The 21,453-nt window shown below is 37.3% G+C and overlaps 2 pseudogenes across 2 annotated transcripts; both read right to left on the bottom strand.

Moving 5' to 3' along the window:
• Nucleotides 1–993: 993 nt before the first annotated feature.
• LOC120329911 (solute carrier family 35 member F6-like) lies at nucleotides 994–9,766 on the bottom strand (annotated as a pseudogene). The gene is made up of 8 exons (XR_013479673.1): nucleotides 9,560–9,766; nucleotides 8,465–8,546; nucleotides 7,895–8,061; nucleotides 7,126–7,365; nucleotides 6,251–6,361; nucleotides 5,324–5,549; nucleotides 3,581–3,662; nucleotides 994–2,189 (listed from the first exon to the last, which is right to left on the bottom strand). The product of XR_013479673.1 is annotated as a solute carrier family 35 member F6-like (transcript).
• A 1,095-nt stretch (nucleotides 9,767–10,861) lies between these two features.
• On the bottom strand, nucleotides 10,862–19,926 carry LOC120329757 (solute carrier family 35 member F6-like; annotated as a pseudogene). The gene is made up of 8 exons (XR_013479703.1): nucleotides 19,780–19,926; nucleotides 17,856–17,937; nucleotides 17,447–17,613; nucleotides 16,757–16,985; nucleotides 15,199–15,309; nucleotides 13,503–13,728; nucleotides 12,183–12,264; nucleotides 10,862–11,316 (listed from the first exon to the last, which is right to left on the bottom strand). The product of XR_013479703.1 is annotated as a solute carrier family 35 member F6-like (transcript).
• Nucleotides 19,927–21,453: the final 1,527 nt, after the last annotated feature.

The following is a 21,453-nucleotide window of genomic DNA, read 5'->3' as shown; positions in this document are numbered from 1 at the left end:
AATTTCTTATTATAAAAGCCGTTAGTTTTTCATTGTACTACTGCAAGAATGTTTATAACTCAACCATTAACGAGAATCCGTTTTTGGAATGTAACCATAATTAGGGAATCTGTTCATGTTTTTTGTTTTAGACTTTAGGGTTAACGTGCACCGTAGATGACAGCTAGCGGTTTAATTGGCGTTTCGAAAGTTATGCATTAAACTCATTTATAGCTTTTCATGTTTTATTGTACCTTACGCAGTGACAAAATATACTCCATTAATTCAGAGAACCCGTTGTTGGTAATTCCAATAAATAAAGAGAACCTGTTCTTGGAATTTCAATTTTATCACTCGTGGACCGATGCTCACACGAAATCCCCGAGGGTTGAGTTTCGAGACTTGGCGATCATATTTTTCCTAAAATCCCACGGCTGCACTTAATTGCCAAGCAATTTCTTAGAGTTCATTACAGCAGGAAATTGACACCAGGAAATCATAAGCAGTAGAAAGACTTCCTGATTTGAACCATTTGAAGTTTGACGACACATACATACACCCGATTTCGTAACGTTTGCATTAGCCATGTAATAGATTTGTCGCAGATTACTGCAACGACGCCGTTATGATCTTAAATTTGCTGGTAACAATCACTTAATTGCCAGGTAATTTCTTGGGGTTATCACGATATATGACACCAGGAAATTATAAGAAATAGAAAGACTTCCTGTTTTAAACCATTTGAAATTTGAAAACACTCACACTCTCTATCGTGACGCTTGCGTTGGCCATATAATAGATTTGTCACATAATACAACAGTGGTGTTCTTGCACGAGTTATGATCTTGAATTTGCTCAAGTCAAGCAATTTCTTAGAGTTCATTACAGCATATGACACCAGGAAATTATAAGCAATAGAATGACTTCCCGTTTTAAACCATTTGAAATTTGACGACACATACATGCACTCGATATCGTGACGCTTGCGTTAACATATAATAGATTTGTCGCAGATTACCACTGTCAACCGAGGTGAGGTTGCACGAGTTATGATCATGAATCTGCTGGTAACAATAAAAATTAATGTTTGGGTCACATAAACTTTTATTTGATAAAGTATCTTCATCGAGAGTCTCAAAACTGTTATTAAAATATTTTGTATTTATGCACTCTCGTTGTAAAAATGTATTTACTACAAGCTACTCTGCTTTGTGGAAAGCAGGACCCATATGTGAACAGCTAGTGTATTAGAGATACAGAAGTTTATTACATGTCTCAATTAGGGGACTGATATGCTCTGGGGCGATATGGCCATGTCCGAATCAGGAATGAAATAAACGAACCAATGTGAAGCTCTGGATTTTGTGTTTACTGGCCTAGTACATTTTACTGTATCCCCGCTCCGGAATCAGATACAAATAATGTAGAGATATTAGCTATCGCCGCTAAATCAGCATTATTCAATATTATTCTTTATCGATAATGACCTCGCCGAATACAAGTAAGCCATGGAAATAAAATAGATTACCTTCTTGGTCCAAAATGCCAGAAAAAACTTCACTAAAACTTCTTTCTTGGCTCGAAATACTTGAAGTCAAAGCATGGGCCCGGAAAAAAATCTTAACAGACGTCCACCTAGTTCTAACAAATTTACCTCTGCCAGCTCAAGTGATACTGGCATTCTTACCAAGAAAATATTGAATAAATCACATATAAAAACCAAATACATGTGTAGTGATGTATGCCTGCTTAAAATTATGACTGACTAAAGCATGATATTACAGAATAACATTTATAATTTTTATTTTGGATTTCGTAAGAGCTAATATTCCATATAATCTGCAAAATCACCATTTGAAATTGTGGCCAAAACTGGCAACTGTGTTTATATCCACTTTTGCTGTGGTACATCACACTTAGTGAAATTGTTCTGTGACGCTACAAGTATTCCAGACTAGCGCAGTTCAGGTAGAGACAAGCTGGCTTGGGCCTCCGTAGTCTTCTTGTGAGGAACTTGTTGTTTTAAACGCTTAGTTTGCAGGTATGCCAATGCCGGTAACTGCCCAGATACAACGGGAAAGCTTATTCACAGACGCCAAATTCATATCTTCTCATAGGTCGACTCAAAGTTGTTCATATCTGCGGACAACATGGTGAAACGGAATGACGTAGAGCGAAGTTCCCAAGAGTAAAACGATAAATCCAATGATCTGCGTAGAGTAATGTCGGAGATTACATCAGGTTAATTTCGCTTGTTGTTGTTTACATTGGAAGTAACTATATGTGAACCCAGTCACCATATTGTCTTCAGAAAGGATCTTATCATTGCTCTACTGACAGTCGCGTGGATACCCACCATGATAGCGGGTTTTATCCAAAGACTGCAGTATTGATAAAGGTGAAGTTAGACAAAAGGTACTCGGAACGGCGCTTCCGTAGTATGTTAATCAAGATGGTGGACACCGGAACATAGTATGTGTTATGTGTACCAGGTTAGAGTTAGGCGGCGTTAGGGCATAAATTTATTCAATTTTCCCTTATTTTAGTTCTATTACGAGTTCGGGGACTAGCGACTCCCGTAGTATTTGTACCTGAAATTATCGCCTAACCCTAACCTGGTACACATACTACGTTCCGGTGTCCGCCATCTTGGTTCACATATTTCGGGAGTATCCTCGGAACAATCAGCAGTTATGGAATAGGAGAACTATTTACTGGGGGATGGAACACTATTTTTATTATCTTTTCGGCCTCGCTTAATGATATAATACAGGGAGTCCTCGACTTACGACGCAGTTCCGTTCCTGAGACTCGGTGTAACCCGTACTGTATCACTAGAACTGTGCACAGTACTGTAATGTACCATGTGACTGAAGCTTAGTGATTATTCGTTCATAATCGTAATAGTTCGCAATTAGTCACGTCATTTACGATGTAAATAACGAAAACCAATGAGCCCAGAGCACTGATTTTCTTGATCACAATGATCCAATTTATAGGCTTATTTATTACAGTACAGTATTATCTTATATATCTGTATATGTTCGTAAAGTGCGTTCGTAACCTCGAAACAGCGTTATGGAGAGCGCGTTTGTAACCTCGAAACATCGTAAGTCGCGACTGTCGTAACCCGAGGACTCCCTGTATATATATATAGGATGGACCAAAAATAGGTCATCAGATATAAAATTAATAACCATAGATACCTGTTATCCCACTTTTAACCCACCCTGTACATTTGACTTTGAGAACAGATAGGTAGGTTTAAGTACAATATTCTACGCTATTGGAAAAGTGAGGTTTATTTATCTTCACGTAAGGCATGATTTGTTACGGGACTTCTAGTTGCGGTTGGTTGGCCTCAATGTTCTTCACCGAGCTGCAGTCGCATGCCCAGCACTAAAACCGACACATAGTAATTAAACCGGCGCTGTGCAAGGCGTGTAAAAGTACCGAACATTGTTAGCGGCTAATTGTGGGTCATTCAATTTTGTTTAGAGCGATTAGCATAGACCTTTTAGTTGCCAAACTCTTCCTAGAACCGATAGCTGTAGCCGACAGTTCCAGGTGAATTCGGATTTATACATAGGTATATACTCACCTGCAGATATTGGAATTCTTCCCAGAGCAAACACAAACTAACGAGCCAGACTGCGGCTGTATTGATGCTGCCCAGTACCATTCTAAAAGTTGAAGATGCCCGATGTTAATGGAAATATGCTCTAATGGTGAGTTTGTTATAATTTGATAAGCTAGTCTTTTACAAAGCGTATACATAATATAAGCGAGAAAACGCTCAGACAATGGACGCCATCTTGTGCCTATTCTTCTCGGCAATTTAACACGGCGCGTTATCAGAAGTTCAAACACAATTATTGAAACATACCTATTATTTTCACTAATATTTTAGGTAGAAAAATTTTGAAGGTTGCGTTTTGAAGTAGAATCTTAGCCGAACATGCTTATATTCTTCCATGTTGGCCAAATTACATTTATAGTACAATAAATTGTCTTTGAAGACAAGTATACCGGTTCCGAGTTGCTTCCGAAGTAAATTGGCCATTCTAATCGTCATAATTAACCATTTGACAATGGAGTTCCTCATGACGTCACAGAAGAAAAGTTGTATTTATTCGTCGAAATTACCGGCCAACCCAACTTTGCTTCAATCGCCGTTTCTATTTTCTGGTTACCATTTTTCGTCTGTCAAGCTCCATAATGCCTTACTGCTCGGCTCCAAGCTGCGCTAGAAGAGCAAATGACATTGTAGGATTGGTGCGAAGACATTTTACTGCCTCGAATTAGCGTATCACTATAAAATCTTCGAAAAAATGACCAAAAATGGTTCTACGCTGTGTTTGGGGTCAAATTTAACGCATTAGATAGTGTTTTATTCTTAATTGCGTTATATATTTAGATAGCATATATCTTAAAGTTCAAATCCACCCTTCAGTTTCATTCTAGCTCCTATAACAGCGGACTTATTCGATTCGGTACAACAACACGACGAAAATTTCCCATAAGACTCCATTGTTTCGCGTTTCCCAAATATGGCACAAGATGGTGTCCATGAACTTGTTTAACACTAGGCAAGTTGGTTGCCGGCCGTTGGCCTTTATCGTTTCGTGTATTTACTGCCGGCCGTTAGTCTTTTATCGTTTCGTGTATTTACTGCAACTTTCCTCCAAACAAAGCACTTGAATGAAATAGGCTACTCGGTTTTAAAAACTTATTTTGGGCTTGCCATGGTTGCATGGTGGAGTTGGCTGGGTTCCTGGACTAGAAATTACACCTAACATACTTCATATGTAGTTATACCAAAGTGCTATCTGCGGAGACCGAGAATTTGGTGTTTGGTTTGTTGCAGCTATGAATTTGTACTTTGTTCTGAGTCCGACGCAAAGTTGGGCCCATGCAATTATTAGTGATTTGGTAAATTTGGTAGGCTATCTGGTGAAGTCCCGCCTATCAAAACCAATCAGCCAGTCCTATTTATAATGGATTATGAAGTATTAGTTAGTTATTATTTAGTATTATGGGTTTATTATGGAAAATAGTTATTGAGCAATAAAAAGGTTGAATCTAAGTTTATTTTGACTGCATAACATCATGAAGTCGATCCAATCAATGATTGGAAAAAAATGAATAAAAGATGTCAGGAAAGGAAAAAAACGTATAATTAGGCTCAAAACTTTTAGAGAGTCTTTGATCATTTTGTATAAATTGAATTATTATATCATTATGTGTTTATTATATTTAACATATGTTTTCTCATACTTACTATGTCAGTATGAAACGTATTACAAACAAAAAAACTGTATTCTTAAACATAACTTTCGCTAACCTTGTTGTGGCGCTTAACTCTCGTGTGACACTCATTGCGTTAAAATTAAATAATCCAATGCTAGCAATGGTACCGAACGTAGCAAGCGCCATCTTCCAATTGCTTACAATTTGACACAATCCGTCCAAGGGATCTTCCAACCGTGAAATGACGTCACTATCATGGCCGGTCTCAATGAAATACATTGGTATGAGTAGAAAGCCCAGTGTCGTCATTCCGAAAAAACCTTTCAACAAAAAGAGCGTTTCTTTTATTTTAACATTTGGAACTTGCACATTAGAGAATATAAGCATTGTTTGTAAGGAAAAGAAGACCTTTTCCAGTTTCCCCCCACTAATATCAATAATTCTTCTATTTTCATTTATTGCTTTTTAATGCTGGAAAGTTTTAAAATTTAGCTAAATAATGGTGAATGCATTGGTGAAGATGAACATGAACAAAATACTTTTACTAATGACTGGAGTATAATATATATTAGTGTGTGTGTGTCATCGATAATTGGATAAGGTCAGAAAAAAATATTACATGGGACCCTGGAATTTTAGGATATGAGGGTTTGAATTGATAGGAGTATTTTCACAACTAACGGCCCAAGTTGTAAACAGCAACGGGACACATTAATCAAAATTAGATATCCAATATATCAAACAGGAGTTGCTGCTTTTTAACTTAACAGGTCTTATACGCAAAATTTGTTTCAAGTGCATATATAAATTTAAAAACAAATTAGGGAATTTGTCGGATGTATTAGATAAAGTAAAAAAAAATTGAATAATTATTGATTAAAGAACAACAATCTTTGTTAAGGTGTATTGAGAACTGACTTCATAATAAAATTGAAATTGTTAAGCGACTTTATGGACTCCCTATTCTGGCAATGGTCTTGATAAATTACCAAGATTTATTGAAGGAGTGAATGGAACTTACCTTCCCATCCTACGACTTGCATAGGATTGATATTCCTAGCAGTGACGTAATTTTCCTCAACAACCACCTGAATTGCATGAATTATTTGCGCTATGACAATGAGAAGGTCGCCTACAAAAGGTAAAAATTTGTATATTACTTATGTTTGTGACCAATTAGCCATAACTATTTGCACAAAAACGCTATCTATATACTGATATATGATTAGCACTTTTCTGTATTGTTATTGTTATCAAGTCCATGCTCGGAAAATAAATAACTAACTAATCCCATGCCCGACATGGAATGGTAACCGGACAAGAGGCAGTGTTTCGCCATATAATTAAGCCATCTTAATGGCTTTTCTTTCCCTCTGGATAATTATGTAAATCCTATCCTATCTCTGTTAAATATTTCCCGTGCCGAGCATGTCACAATGCGCGTCATTAGCAGCTGACTCCTAAGAAGCTACTGCTGTCGGAATGACTGGAATCTTTCAGGTTTATCATAGACTACCCAGTTTGGTAAACCCTACAATGCAGAAATTTTCGACCGGGGTCCCGTGTCCCCCCAAAGGGACCACAACACCAGTCGCAGAATTGATTTTACTTCTCCCTGTTCTCCATAGTTTCATTGTTTGATAAGTTTATTTCACAGGGTATTTTTACTTTGTTGAGCGTGAATTGTTTGAACATAATAGGATTTAGAATCTACCAATCATAATAACTCCATATTAACCGCTGGAATGATAAGCAGGACCATGAGTGCTAAAAGCCTCCTGAAGTGTAGCGTGCTTTGGTTAATTGCATAGCAAATCAGTGTTATTAGGTGTCGTGCACGTTCTACTGTCGTAACTTTTGTATTTCATGTTCCCACAATACTTGATAAATGCTGACCTGTAATGATTTCATTTCTCCCGTAAGTGATATCTCCCCCTTTATCCCCCTTTATCTGGAAAAAGAACATCCGAGAGTCCAACAATGATTAGTCCAACGATAACACATCCTATCCCAATCCATTGTGGGATTCTTACGACACGACGAAGAAAAGCGACTGAAAGTAAAGCTGTGAAAATGATGATAGATCCCGAAAACATGGTAGTGCTCGATGCATACGTGTACGTGAGGCCGATGTATCTGTATTAATAAAACAAAAAGGATCAATAACTCATTTAAAACAGCGATAGATGGATAGGGTAAATCAAAAGGTGAATAATACTTGATAAAGCTAACTTATGCCTTAATATTAGCCAGGTGAAAGTTTGACGATGTTTAACGAAATTATGTGTTTGCTCGTTATGCAGTCTTGTTCAGAACCCTTCACTTTGGAAAAATAGTTACAATAAAGTTTAATATTCATATATATATGATCGTGAAATGGCCTCACAACAGTGGTTCTCAACCTTTTATGGCTTGTGGACACCTTCCGGTGGCTTTTAGCGTTCATTTATATCATTCCAGCGTTATCTCGATAGGTAGATTCCAAATTATGTTCGAAGAATTCATGCTCAACAAAGTGAAATTATCTTATCAAGCAATGAAAATAGGGAAAAGTAAAACCAGCTTTGCGCCTGACAATGTGGCAACCTCCAACTGGTCTGTGGGCCACGGGCTCGCCGTTGAGAACCACTTCGATATAAGCTCTATTGTCCCAAAGCACACTTACATTAGTGAAGTTCCAATCATATCACAAAAAGCAGGGATGAATAACAGTAAAGGGTTAAAGTTTTGATTTCCCAGGTCTTCAGTTTCTTTTCCACAATACGTTCTCCATCGCCATATTATTTTGAACACGATTAATAATGAAAATTCACCGATGAACATCACCACTGTCTGTAAAATAAGACAAAATTTCAATTCAGAATTCGCTGAATACGTGGGGCAAAATTTAGGTAGGATCGACATGCGCAATACACAAACAGCACATGAGCATAAAAGTATTGGCATTAACGGAACATACAATGTTCTTTCACCTGCTTACATAGAACAAATCTCTAAAAACGATGTGAAATTAGAAAAATTAATGCATAACGAGTAACGACAACAAAAAGTGGAAATAACTTTGAATGATTCCGATTTAAGTTATCAAAATTTCAAAGTGAGGTACCCAAGTTTGGCCAGAAGTTTAATATAACCACGAGCTTTGTACCGAGGGCGGCGATAGTAGCAAAATAATAACAACAGCTACTCACAAACTTATGCATTCTTCGTTATCAAAAACCGTGATGATAATTACCTGCAAAAACGGGTGATCAAATTCGTGAAGTTCGGGATTATTCCCGTCTTCGCAACCTAGAACAGATTGTCTGTCAGTCCACCTAAATACGAAACATCGGTATTATTTTGCAACATAATGCTCCACGCCAGTGGTTCTCAAACCCTCTAAGCCGCACCCCATTTTTAGAATTTGTCTCGTCTCGCGTCCTACCTCAAAAATACCTAGCTAATAATAAGCTACAAATAACAGATCGTAAGGCGAAGGTATGTTTTATTCAAAAATACGTGAATGGAACTTAAATAATGAAATAAATGAAAAATTTTAAAAACAAACAAGCCGCGCAAGATCAAATCTAACAAATATTTAAAATATTTCAAAATATATTGTCTACGCCAAGTGTGGTAAGTATTTTTGTGTGGTGTTACCACATATTCACTCCAAAAAGGTAAGCAAGCACTCATCGACACGGCTGGAATCGCTTCGGTTCACGTATTATTCCATGAGTAAAATGGTATTCCAACCCCAAATTTTGAAATTTGCGAATCGGAGCACCGTTATGTTACCCATGATTATTGGACCTGCAGTAACTGCGTTGCCATTTGGGCCACGATATGATATACTGAAATATTTGATATTTGATTGAAAAATCATTTTATGTGCGAATTTGCTATCAGCGCATGCCATCTCAGGCATTTACCCAGGCTTGGAGTGACCATTCGACATTGCCTAACTAAATTATTAATTCTTGTGTGAGATGATGCGCATGGGTTAATTAATCTACTTTCAGTACTTGACTATCAGTTCTACGCAAGACTAACTAACTACCTTTCCCCACCCTTTGCGCTAGTGTATCCGAGTAAAGATGACCATTTAATTTAAGAGTCTTGCTGCATAGAAACAAAAATGTATTTCTGTAACGTTTCGTCCAACCGAGGTACTTTCACTACTTGATCTGATATAGGGTCGTTTTGCCCGCCCCCGATTTTATTGCATGGAATTTGTTTGTTTGTTCTTGTGCAATATGTACTTTAATGAAATATTCAGAAGTAAATATCTATCTATTTTCAACCATGCAACGCCACTATTTATATATATCTCAATGCATTTACTTACTTTGTCACCAGTGTGTTGATCGATCCGGTAACGACCATTCCAATTGCAATAGTGAATCGATAAGGGATTCGTTTCAAGTCCATGTTTGACAGAATATTTGTACGTTAATTTGGGTTTTGGACTGCTGTCATAAATCATCAGCCGTATCAATATCTTGTCGCATCGCCAGAAATTGTATATCTACAGGAACAATCTTACATAAAGTTTTACCATATATGGCTTACTGGGCCCCTACATATGTGTTAATTGAAGTAGGAACATAAATAAACAATGATTAAAATAAAATATCTGGTCAAGCCAATTTCTTGAGAACCGACTCTGTAACAAACTTGTAACAGTACTTTGTGAATTTCAATATGCATTTATATAATTCCATACTCTATAATTAATAAAGGTATAAGGTCGAATAGAATTGATACGTTAGAGTGAAATTCCTACAATCTCTAATCAACAGACGACTATTCGCGCATCTATAAACGTGTGAGTTTTGATACGTAAAACGCAAAATTTTACGCAAATAAAACGATACTATTACTCGTTCGCATCTGTCTCGTTCAAATACATTATTACAATACCTATTCAAGTACAGATGTATCAGACGGATATCTTCTATGTTAAAAACTAAAACTGGAACTTATACCCCGCACTAAATTTATGATACCTTGTGTAGGGTAGAATGGGACATGATTCTAACTCGCTAACCTTATTATAGTCAAGTCCACCGTGCGAGCTACGCGGCACAACACGAACAAGTTGTAAGACGTACTGCAATAAGTATGCTTTGCAATCACAAACTGTTTCGAAATATCCCACAACCCATTTTTACCGAGATGTACTGGCAATCAAAACCAGAACTTCATTGGAAGTCGAACTAATCATAAAATGCCTCGAATAAGAATTTCATTGTAACAGCTGACATCTGGCTGTGCTCTCAAACAACACTACCCTTCCAATTTAACTAACAATTCAACCAGGAACGTCATTACAAGGCAAAATACTTGATAAACTGTCTTGAATAATATGAGATATTCAAATTCTCACTGCCTCGCATTATACACAAAGACTTGTGTGTTTGTCTCATATTCTAAGGCATTTTCTTTCTAGTATTTTGATCGCAATATTCCGCAATGAATTAGAATTGTCTTACACGAAGCTCGTGCAAAGCTGAGGCTATCATTACATCTCAATAGATATTCAATTTTTTTGTGATTGAATTATTACGTCAGTGTTGCTGTCAATAAGTGTGTTGGCTAACGTATGACTACATATCAGCGCATTGATTGATGGATCGCCCGGCTGATGTAGCTAATAGGCGCGTGATATCAGTTAAAGTCAGTGGTTCTTATCGTGTTTCCCCGAAAATGAGAACTAGCCTGAATTTTAAAAACGATCGTTGATAATCGTCGAGTGACATCCGTCGCGCCACATACTAGCAGTCACTAGTATTATTAGACGGTGGTTCGATGATTTTGGCTATAGTCATTGCAATCTTATTTGATTGTCTGTTCTTGTGTTCAGCTGTTCTTGTATCCAGGCTAGAGCGTGTTTTTAGTTTCTTTTAGCCATCCAAATAAAAAGTTACAGCACGGATGTACAAAGCTTACAGCTCATCAGGAAAGGTCGCTTTAATACAGCGTTCAAGAGTTGATGTGCTTTTCTCATTCGTGAATTCAAAGTACTCCATAATTGTTGAATATTTGATGAAACGGAATAACGTAGAGTGATGTTCCCAGGAGTAAAACGATGAATCCAATGATCTGCATAAAATAATACTGGCATTTTATTTAAATTTTTGTTTTTCTTCAGGTTGCAAAATGACGGGATATTCTGCACTCCAAGCGGTTGGATCACCTGCGTCGCTAAATACCAACGGCCAAGTGCAGTAAGTTCACATTTTTGAGGTAGGTACATAGAGAGGGGGGGCGCTTCAGAAGTATGTGTATCACTATAGAAATAACTAATTTTGTTCGCCTTCTTTACATCAAGTTGTGTGAAGGGACTGAAACCTATGGGCAGAGGGTATATTCACCCGGCTAAATGACGGGATATTCTGCACTCCAAGCGGTTGGATCACCTGCGTCGCTAAATACCAACGGCCAAGTGCAGTAAGTTCAAATTTTTGAGGTAGGTACATAGAGAGGGGGGGCGCTTCAGAAGTATGTGTATCACTATAGAAATAACTAATTTTGTTCGCCTTTTTTACATCAAGTTGTGTGAAGGGACTGAAACCTATGGGCAGAGGGTATATTCACCTTGCTAACAAAGAAGTCCCCGAACTCGTAATCGAACTAAAATAAGGAAAATCAGTATAAAATTATGGCCTAACCCTAACCTGGTACACACACTACGGGAGTACCCATCGATGTGTATATTCAATTCCTCGTTGCCGTAATTGCTGGTCGTATCAGTGTTTTATCTAGCTTTTGACACATAATCTCGTATACCGTCACAATAATAGCTAGAAATAAAATTAATCAACAGAAGTCGACTTTCACGAAAAGTAAATCGTACTGGGAACATGCATATATATGAAAACCTCCTCGAGCGACCGAGATCAATATTAGAAGAATGGGAGCAGAAAGTTCACACAAATTCGGATTTATGGATTTATATATAAACTCACCTGCAGATATTGGAATTCTTCCCAGAGCAAACACAAACTAACGATCCAGATTACGACTGTACGAATGCTGTCTAAAATCATTCTGAAGTAGAAGAGAGCGTTAGTTGAAATATGGTGAGTTAGTTCAAATTTGTTCAGTTTGCCAAATTTTTTTTGACATGTGACGCAACTTTGCTTCAAGCGACACCGCACAAATGTAGCGAGATAGTTCTGAATCTTTTTTTTACTATATGTTGCGGATAACAATATAAAAAAACCTGGACGTACGGTATTCTATGTTTGGAGGCCGCATGTTCACTACGTAAGTACTTCTATTTAGCGTGATACAACCATTTTTGTATGTCTTATTCCCCACCTGACTCCGTCATCCAAAGATTAGGTCACTACGACCTCCCAGTCACGTCAAAGAGCTTGCCAAAGTATATATAGCTACGATCGCCCGAAATGGCATCTTCGCCAACTATAACGAACTCACCAACGTCAGCGATCTCTCTCATATTGGAATTTTCACGAGAAAACGAGAGAAATAGCTTGCTTGATTTCGGGTGAACGTCTGCGCGTCTTGGATATAAGTTATTATACTTTGGAGGCCCTTATTAAGTTACTGCGACGTCGTAGTGACGGATTTTTTTTTATATGACGTAGTCAGGTGAGGGTTAAGAAAAACACACAGCATTATGTTCGTGCCACGCCAGTTAGAATTACATACGTCATGTTATGACCATGGCTCGCTTGGAAGAATCAGAGTTGTATGTATCGAAGTTTATCACACCGTACATGAGCTTATTATAGCCGCTGTGTAAGTCATGGAATCTCTATCTTGGGACCCAGCTTCGTTAGAACGATGCGATAGCCGCTAAGTAATAAAGTTTGATAGATCATTCAGCAAACGAATGTTTGCCTTATATGTCTTTGTTATTCAGGGGAAAAAGGAAGTTCTAGTCATTTTGGTGAACGATACTAGACAAAACTTAAACGTATGGCTGCTAAGTTTTGGGGAAAACTGGATTATTTTATCAATATTTTCTCATTTCATCCATGCGTGCTGGAGCTTAGTCTGACCGCTAGAAAAATTGTGAAATATCCAGCTCGTAGTTGGGACTTGAGAGCATAGCTACAATAATGCCTTAGCGCTATGTAATAGAAAGTTTGATTGGTCATTCAGGATACACATGTGTGCCACTGGTTTATAGTTTATGCTTTTCAACTGAAATATGAACTTCTAATGACTTTGATTGTACATTGAGTATAAGTATTAACTCACAACGGTATTTTCATTTGCCTCGTTCAAAAACTGAATTAATGGCATATTTTAATTACCTTGTAGTGGCGCTCAACTCCCGCGAAACACTGATTCCGAAAAAGTTGAAGAACGCAATACTAGAAACAGTGCCAAACGTAGCTAGCGCAATTTTCCAATTGTTCCCAGCTTGACATAACCCGTCCAGGGAATCTTCCAAGCGTGAAATGACGTCACCATTATGACCGGTTTCAATGAAATACATTGGTATGAGTAGAACGCCTAGTGTCGTCATTCCAAAGAAACCTGAAGTTACGAATATATTGTGACTTGACAATCATTTTTTCCCTATTTCACCAGTTCCGTGCATCTGAAACATCTGGGTAATTATTCCTATATCCGACATTAACTGGTAACCGGACGAAAGGTCGTGGTTCTCTATGTGAATAAGCCGCCTTGTTTGCTTACCCCCTTCTTTTTCTATATTTAGAATATTTTTTCATGTAGTAGACCAGGGGTCGGCAACCTTTTGTCACTCGCGGGCCAAAATAAGGGTTGCAAGTCATTGTCGGGCCCCACATATTTTTAGAAAGTTGAAAAACCGAACGGATGATACTTTTTATAATGAAAATGAAGCAGTGATAATCTCTCAAATAGAATATAGATTTACTTCCTCATTGAATTGCATTTTTGGCGCCATTGAACCCTTTGCACTTAGCATCAACTTTTCTGCGTTTTGTTGCCATTTGTCTAGGAATAATTAAATTATAGGCTTATTATACGAGTAATTGTGAATTTTATACTTGTTAGAATATATTATGATTTAGTCTACACGCGTCTCACAATGAATTGTGTAACGTGAAAAATAGAATCGTTAAAACAGTTGTTTTGTTACAATAATTCAGTGAAGCGTCGCGGGCCGTAGGTTGCCGACCCATGTAGTGGACACTTGGGGCGACATAAAGCAGCTGTTATATGCTCGTTCTCTAGTCCAAAAATATCGCACAGAAATAAAAGAATTACGTGTTGTATTTTTCGGTAGGGCTGGGCATTTCGAATCGAATAGTAAATTATTCGAATCGGTTCAGAGCGAAATTTCGAATCGCCGCCATTTTGTTTTTTGTCTTTTCCGCCAATTGTCGAGCTAAATTTCTCAATTCTTTTCATTGAAGCCATATTTTTTCAACGCAATTCTGACATATGACTCTTTTCTGTAGTGAGTTATTGATGAAAACGTATTTTTTATTGTGTGTGAAGTTAGTGAACGTTCAGCAATCTGTCTGAGTGATGTATTTTACGTTCCCAGTAATTTATGTGTCTGAAGAACCCAATACAAGAAGAAAGTTACATACAATTATATATCTCCCAAGTATTCGAGATTCGATTCGAAAAAAATATTCGATTCGATTCTGAAATCATCAGGTATTCGAAAATGCCCAGCCCTATTCTTCGGTTGATATAGTGATATTCATAGTTTCAGTAGTTGTATAATTCTGATTTAAATATAGATTCAATATAGTTTTAAAGCCGAACTAGAGGTTCTAAATGAATAGTAAGTTATGGGCGTGTATATTTTAATGAGTAATAAGTAGGATGACAATTGTACTGTTATTTGCTGAGGCATACATTAATTTTGGGAATTTATATTTGATCTCCCATAGTGTGTCTTTATTTTAAGTAGTCTTCCGTCGTAGTTGTCGTGGTAATGAATCTACAATCAAAAATATTAGTAACTCATTGAGCGAAAGTGAAATGTGAAAGCATATATAATCCTACCTTCCCATCCTACGGCCTGTAAAGGGTTAATATTTCTAGCAGTGACGTAATGTTCCTCAATAACCACCTGCGTTGCCTGAATTATTTGCGCGATGATAATGAGAAGATCACCTGCAAGAGAAAGATATCTTTACTGTTAAACTCATTTTTGTGGGCAATTTTCACCGTTTATCAACCTTATATAGCTCGCGCATAGTCGTCAAATATTTTATCAAATGTAATTGTCGTAGTCGCTGAGCAGTGAGCAGGATTCGTATTTTTAAAATAGTAAGACTTTCATGATTCAGAAGTCGGGTTGTAAATTCAAACAAGGGAGGGGGTCTGGGTTCAAAATTTCAACTGAAAAAATTAAACTTGAACTTTCAAACGCCGATGTTATCAATTTTCTATGTATTAAATACCGTTTTCACCGCTAGGACATCACACCCTCAAGATTCTTCGAAAACAGCGTACAAACCTATCCCAAGATTTTGCGCGCCAGAGTATCGGGAAATATATCAAGTCCTTGTCATAAAACATACAGATAGCCAACTCAATGAATCTATTGTTAACGATGCAACGCCGATGTTATCAACGTCAAATATTATTGTTCTGTGTGTTCGTAGTCGATTACTAGAACGACAACAGACTGAAAAAAAGGCCTTTACAAATCTACACTTACAGTGCATAAACTGTTGCATTACCTTTCTAATATATTAATTAGGCTTAGATTAATGAGAAACTATACCCACGGTAATCAGTATAAAATTCAATCTACACGAGATGTACGTTACGATATTCTATGTAGAAATGGAATGGCGCTCATGAATCAAATTTTTGTTTGATAAGAATCAGAAGTCTGTTTATAGATCATTTTACCTGGAATATTGTTGTGAACATTTGTTTTTTTGATTTAATGTTTCTCAGTCGATTACTAGAACGACAACAAAAACTGGAAAAAAAGCCTTTACAAATTTAATTCGACAACTATAGTCGGACTGATTAGTGCACAAACTAAGTTATAATCCCGAGGCATTGACACATGTTATATTCCTGCTCTAATAAGCAAATATCTGTGGCGGCGCGATAACCTATCGCAATGGTTCCCAACTTTTTATGCTGGCTCATGCCCCCCCCCCCCCCCTCTCCCCTTCTGGAGGCTTTTAGCACTGATGGCCCCACATTCATCGTTTCAGTTTTGGTCATACAGATTACACATATCGAGTTCAAATTATATGCTTCTCACACAGGGTGTAACAAATTGGTTGGACAATGCCGAACCGGAAGGATTCCAGCATTTTATATAGGTGTTAAAAAGTTACGCAAAATAGAGGTAAAAGTCTTTGTCATGACAAGGTTAAAAACGTAAAGTCGTGAAATGTTTAAATAGCATTTCACCGTAATTCAATACCGTTAAAAGATGTCAGTCGTTAAATGCTTTAAGCAGCATTTCATTTTAACTTCTGTTAACTTTACGTGCATTTTTAACACCCTGTATATAAGTATTAGTGACTTCCTTCGGTGACGGCTTGTACGAAGCGAAAAACGCGAGTAAGCGTTATATACAAAAATTATTCACCAGTGATTATCCCATTTTTTCCGTAAGTGATATCCCCCGTTTCATCTGGAAAAAGAACATCTGAGAGTCCGACAATGATTAGTCCAACGATAACACATCCTATCCCAATCCATTGTGGGATTCTCACGACTCGACGAAGAAAAGCTACTGAAAGTAAAGCTGTGAATACGATGATAGCCCCGCGAAACATTTGAAAGCTGATGCATAAGTGTACGTTAGGGCGGTGTACCTGAAGTAAAGTGATCAAAAAACAAATTTAAAAATTTTTTTGGGTAGAAACGCCAGCAATGTCCAGGCGGGAACTTTAGATCTTTTGTACAAAAGATCCTGAAATGGTATTACTTGATTAATTTTAATGATGTATTGATCAACCTTTGGTGAATCGGTCCTTGGATATGAACCCGAGCGTTTTAACGTAACCCAAGCGTAATTGAAACGGTGATAAATACAATTCATATAACGTGGAACGCTGTATTTTTCTGGTCATTAAGTTTTCACGGTAGCGCTGTATTGTAATTATTTTTACATCAGAGAAGTTGCAGTCATGTCACACATAGCTGGAATCCGTAACGGTAAATTCCAAGAGGTTATAATTGAAACGGTGATACAAGTCATATAACACGGAACGCTGCATTTTTCTGGTCATTTAAGTTATCGTGGTATCACTATATTGTAATTTGTTATTCTTACATCAGAGAAGTAGCAATCATGTCACACATAGCAGGAATCAGTAACAATAACGGGTTAAAATCTTGATTCCCCAAATCTTCAATTTCTCGCCCACGATACGTCCTCCATCGCCATATTGTCTTGAACACGATCAAGCATGAAAACTCACCGACGAACATCCCAACCGCCTGTAAAATAAACGGTGTAGTATGTGTACCAGGCTAGGGTTAGGCCATACTTTTATACCGATGTTTCCTATTTTAGTTCTATCACGAGTTCGGGGACTGTCTTTGTTAGCCAAGTGAATATAACCCCCTGCCCATTGGTTTCAGTTCCTTTACACAACTTTGTAACTTTGTTGTAAAGAAGCCGAACAAAATTACCTCCATATTGGTTACTTCTGAACCGCCGAGTTATGACCAATAAATACCTGTAAAAATGGATGGTCAAACAGATGTTCGTCGGGGTTGTTTCCATTCTTGCATCCTGGAGCGGATTGTATATCGGCCCATCTGTGGGGAAAATGTTGCTTTATTTTTCAAGATACTTAAATGCATCATTAAGTTAGGGTATAGTACGTAATACAAAAAGTGATGTCATCAAGTTTGTGACAACACGCTAACGTGACGTCATAAAGAAAAAAAACAGCGGCTTTATTTTGAAATATCTTTACGCATTTCTGAATTAGAGTTTGAAGAAGTGGGGGTAGCTTTGAAGTATTTTTTTTTAAATGTGACGCCATAAGGCTAAAACGAAAGTACGTAATACAAAAAATGATGTCATTAGGTTTATGACAACACGATAACGTGACGTAATAAAGCAAAAAGAACATATAAAAAGTGACGTCTCAAAGCTGAACTGACTTTTACCAAGATTTGAAAATATTTTCATATCAAAGTTATATGTAAATATATATATATGATTTATTCAACTATTCTAGCGTTTCCATCTCTTGGCGGGGTTTTATTGTTTTAGGAAGGGAAATTATACTTTTTATCTCTTGCAGTAAGGCTAATATTGTTTACATATTACGGGCTATTATAATACACATGCATCACACATTATGGTCTGTTTAAACAGCACGAAATCCAGAGTGTAATTTGCGCGTTTCATTACTAATGGTAATGATCTATTTGAACGGAAACAGATGGCGTAACAAAATAGTGTTGTTCAACGTGGTCGTTCAAATTGTACATGGGGTAATAAGTTGAAAATAGGAAAATCATGGCTCTTTTAATTAAAAGTATATGCATATTAGCATAACATTCTTTGCGCGTTCACATTAGAGACAATATCGGGCCCAAAAATTCCAGACCCGGGCCCGTGGGTATTAAACCTGAGCTGAGCCCGACTAATTAACTGGATTTGCAGGCTCGAACCCGAAGCCAACCCGAAATTTCATAATTTATTTAGTTCTTTGAATTTCACGCATAGTTTTAGCATATATTTTTTATAAACATATATTTATTTTAAAAAAGAAGCGATGGAGGAACCCGACCCGGCCCGAACGTTATGATTGACATTTCAGGCCCGGCCCGAGCTCGGGCTTCAGATCTTAGCTTTATTTCACATACTACGTGATAGACTATTTGTCAAATAGCTCTCAGGGCATGTAACATTGAGATCGATATAGGTGTTTCCCCTTTTGTGAAATTCTGATATCACGTGTAGAATACTGAAATGCCAGAAAGGGTTGGAAAACAATAACAATAAATATCAATATGTGGCTTATTTTTTTTAGGGGGGGGGGGGGGGGGGGGGGGTTGCCCTTTATTTCCATTTATTAAAAACAAAATTACAAAGCAAAGAATTACGAGATTTCCGAATATTCAAAATATGAAACCGATATCCATTTACTTCAAAAACCCGCCTCGATCCTATTTTAAGGGGATTCTTTTGTTAAAAGCATTTTTTGAATTCAGACTAGATCTTATTTTCGGGGAAACACGGTATAACATGCTATATATATATATATATATATATATATATATATATATATATATACATACTATAGCTTTGGACTGACTAGGTCTCGATACGGAAATCCCTAATCCTCATCAAAGTGAAGTAAGATGTTTCGAATTGTCATGATCCGTGCCCCTTGCAACGAACTGAAGCAAAATATGAAATGCATGACAAACAACGGATCAACTTAAAGCCAATTCATTTTTAATTCATAAAATCATTGCAGTGGTACTTAGTGAAGTATTTTGCTCGTGAGCCACTAAGGGGGCGAGACCCCATTTCACGAAGCCTTGCTATAGTAGGGTGTTGCAAACATGTCGTGTCCCACGAGATAAAGTGGAACAAGCGGGAAATGAACGTTCTTAGGCACCGTCAGTGTTTAAACTTACTTTGTCGCCAACGTATTAATCGATCCAGTAATCACCATTCCGATTGCAATACTTAAACGATAAGGAATTCTTTCATAGTCCATGTTTGACAGAATATTTGTACGTAATTTAATATGTGTGACTGCTGCCAAAATATCTTTACACAGCTCTGCGTAATGTATCTATGTCTCTGCAAAGACAAAAAAAATCCTGAAATGATACTTTGAAATGAATTGGTATCTTCTAGTCCTAGGAAACGTTTTTCAAGCTCATCTTAATTTGGGTACTCCCGTAGTGTGTGTACCAGGTTAGGGTTAGGCCATAATTTTATCCCGATTTTTCCTATTTCAGTTATATTACGAGTTTGGGGACTGTCTGTGTTTGTCAAATGAATATACCCCCTGTCCATAGGTTTCAGTCTCTTTACACAACTTGATGTAAAATAGGCGAACAAAATTAGTTACTTCCATATTGGTACACATACTTCTGGAGCGCCTTAATCCGTACTTAGTTTACCCGTTCCTGTAATGCGGTGGTTCTCAACCTGTTTGTCGCGTCCATGTAGTATGTCACAAAATAATAATTTTACCTTCTCCCAAAAACATTTTCTTATTTGCCCGCATTTGGAACTTGAAAACCAGATAATAATCACCAAAAACCTTGCAAAAACAGTGAAAAACGTGCAAAACACTAAGAAAAAACTGCAGAAACAGAGAAAAATCGTCAAAAACTATGAAAACAACACCAAGAACCACTAAAATCCTTGCAAATATGTGCAAAAACACTAAAAAATCACGAAAAAGGCGTGAAAAGTTGAAGTTGAGCAAAAAGTACAACTGTCTATGGTGGACATTCAGTCGTATAGTTGAATAAAGCAAAGTCACGTGTCGCATTGATTAACTTAGCATGTGCTGCTAGACTTCCCCTTGTACTTTGTGACAATACTTTGCGTTCAAATTCGTTTTTTATCTGTATTACAAGAAGTAAAAGCGTCGCGAGTTTGAAAGTTTTACAACCTTCGCTGAATACTCAATTATCTCTTGTAACCAAAGTGTCATTTTTAGTCTATCATAATCTATTTTGAACATTTATGATATAATAACTATGAACGTTTCGCCTTCTTACAATTCTATTTGATCGTCTCATAGCGCCGAAATAAAACAAAAATTAGCTACTCCCCTCCCATCCCGTAACTGCACATGAAGTAATTAGCTTTTTCACATTCCTAAACTAAGCATTGCTGAAATTATGAATCAACTTGAAACGCCTGCAGTGCAAAACTTAACACCAACCTTATGTTTTGATTTATATTTAGCTTTTCTTAGATGGTCACGTTTATACAAATGCCTTAAAGCGTCATGCTGTGTCAATTAACAATGAGTAATGCTTAGTTGCGTATTGGCGGTTTGGATAGTTTCTGTGAGTTGTTTTCACAATTTCGCTGCGAGCAAGGACATAAAAAGGGCGAAGCTCTAGAAGTATATATACCAATATGGAGGTAGCTAATTTTGTTCGCCTACTTTACATCGAGTTATGTAAAGGAACGGAAGCCTATGGCCATGAAGTATATTCACTTGGTTAACACAAACAGTCCCCGAACTCGTAATAGAACTAGAATAGGAATAAATTATGGCCTAACCCTAACCTAGCACACATACTACGGGTTTACCAAAACGGCAGTGGATTAATCCGAGC

This window comes from Styela clava, chromosome 12 (assembly GCF_964204865.1).
Source record: "Styela clava chromosome 12, kaStyClav1.hap1.2, whole genome shotgun sequence".
NCBI classification, from domain to species: Eukaryota; Metazoa; Chordata; class Ascidiacea; order Stolidobranchia; family Styelidae; genus Styela; species Styela clava.
Note: the sequence above shows the minus strand (reverse complement) of the source record. Positions and strands in the feature narration are given on the sequence as shown.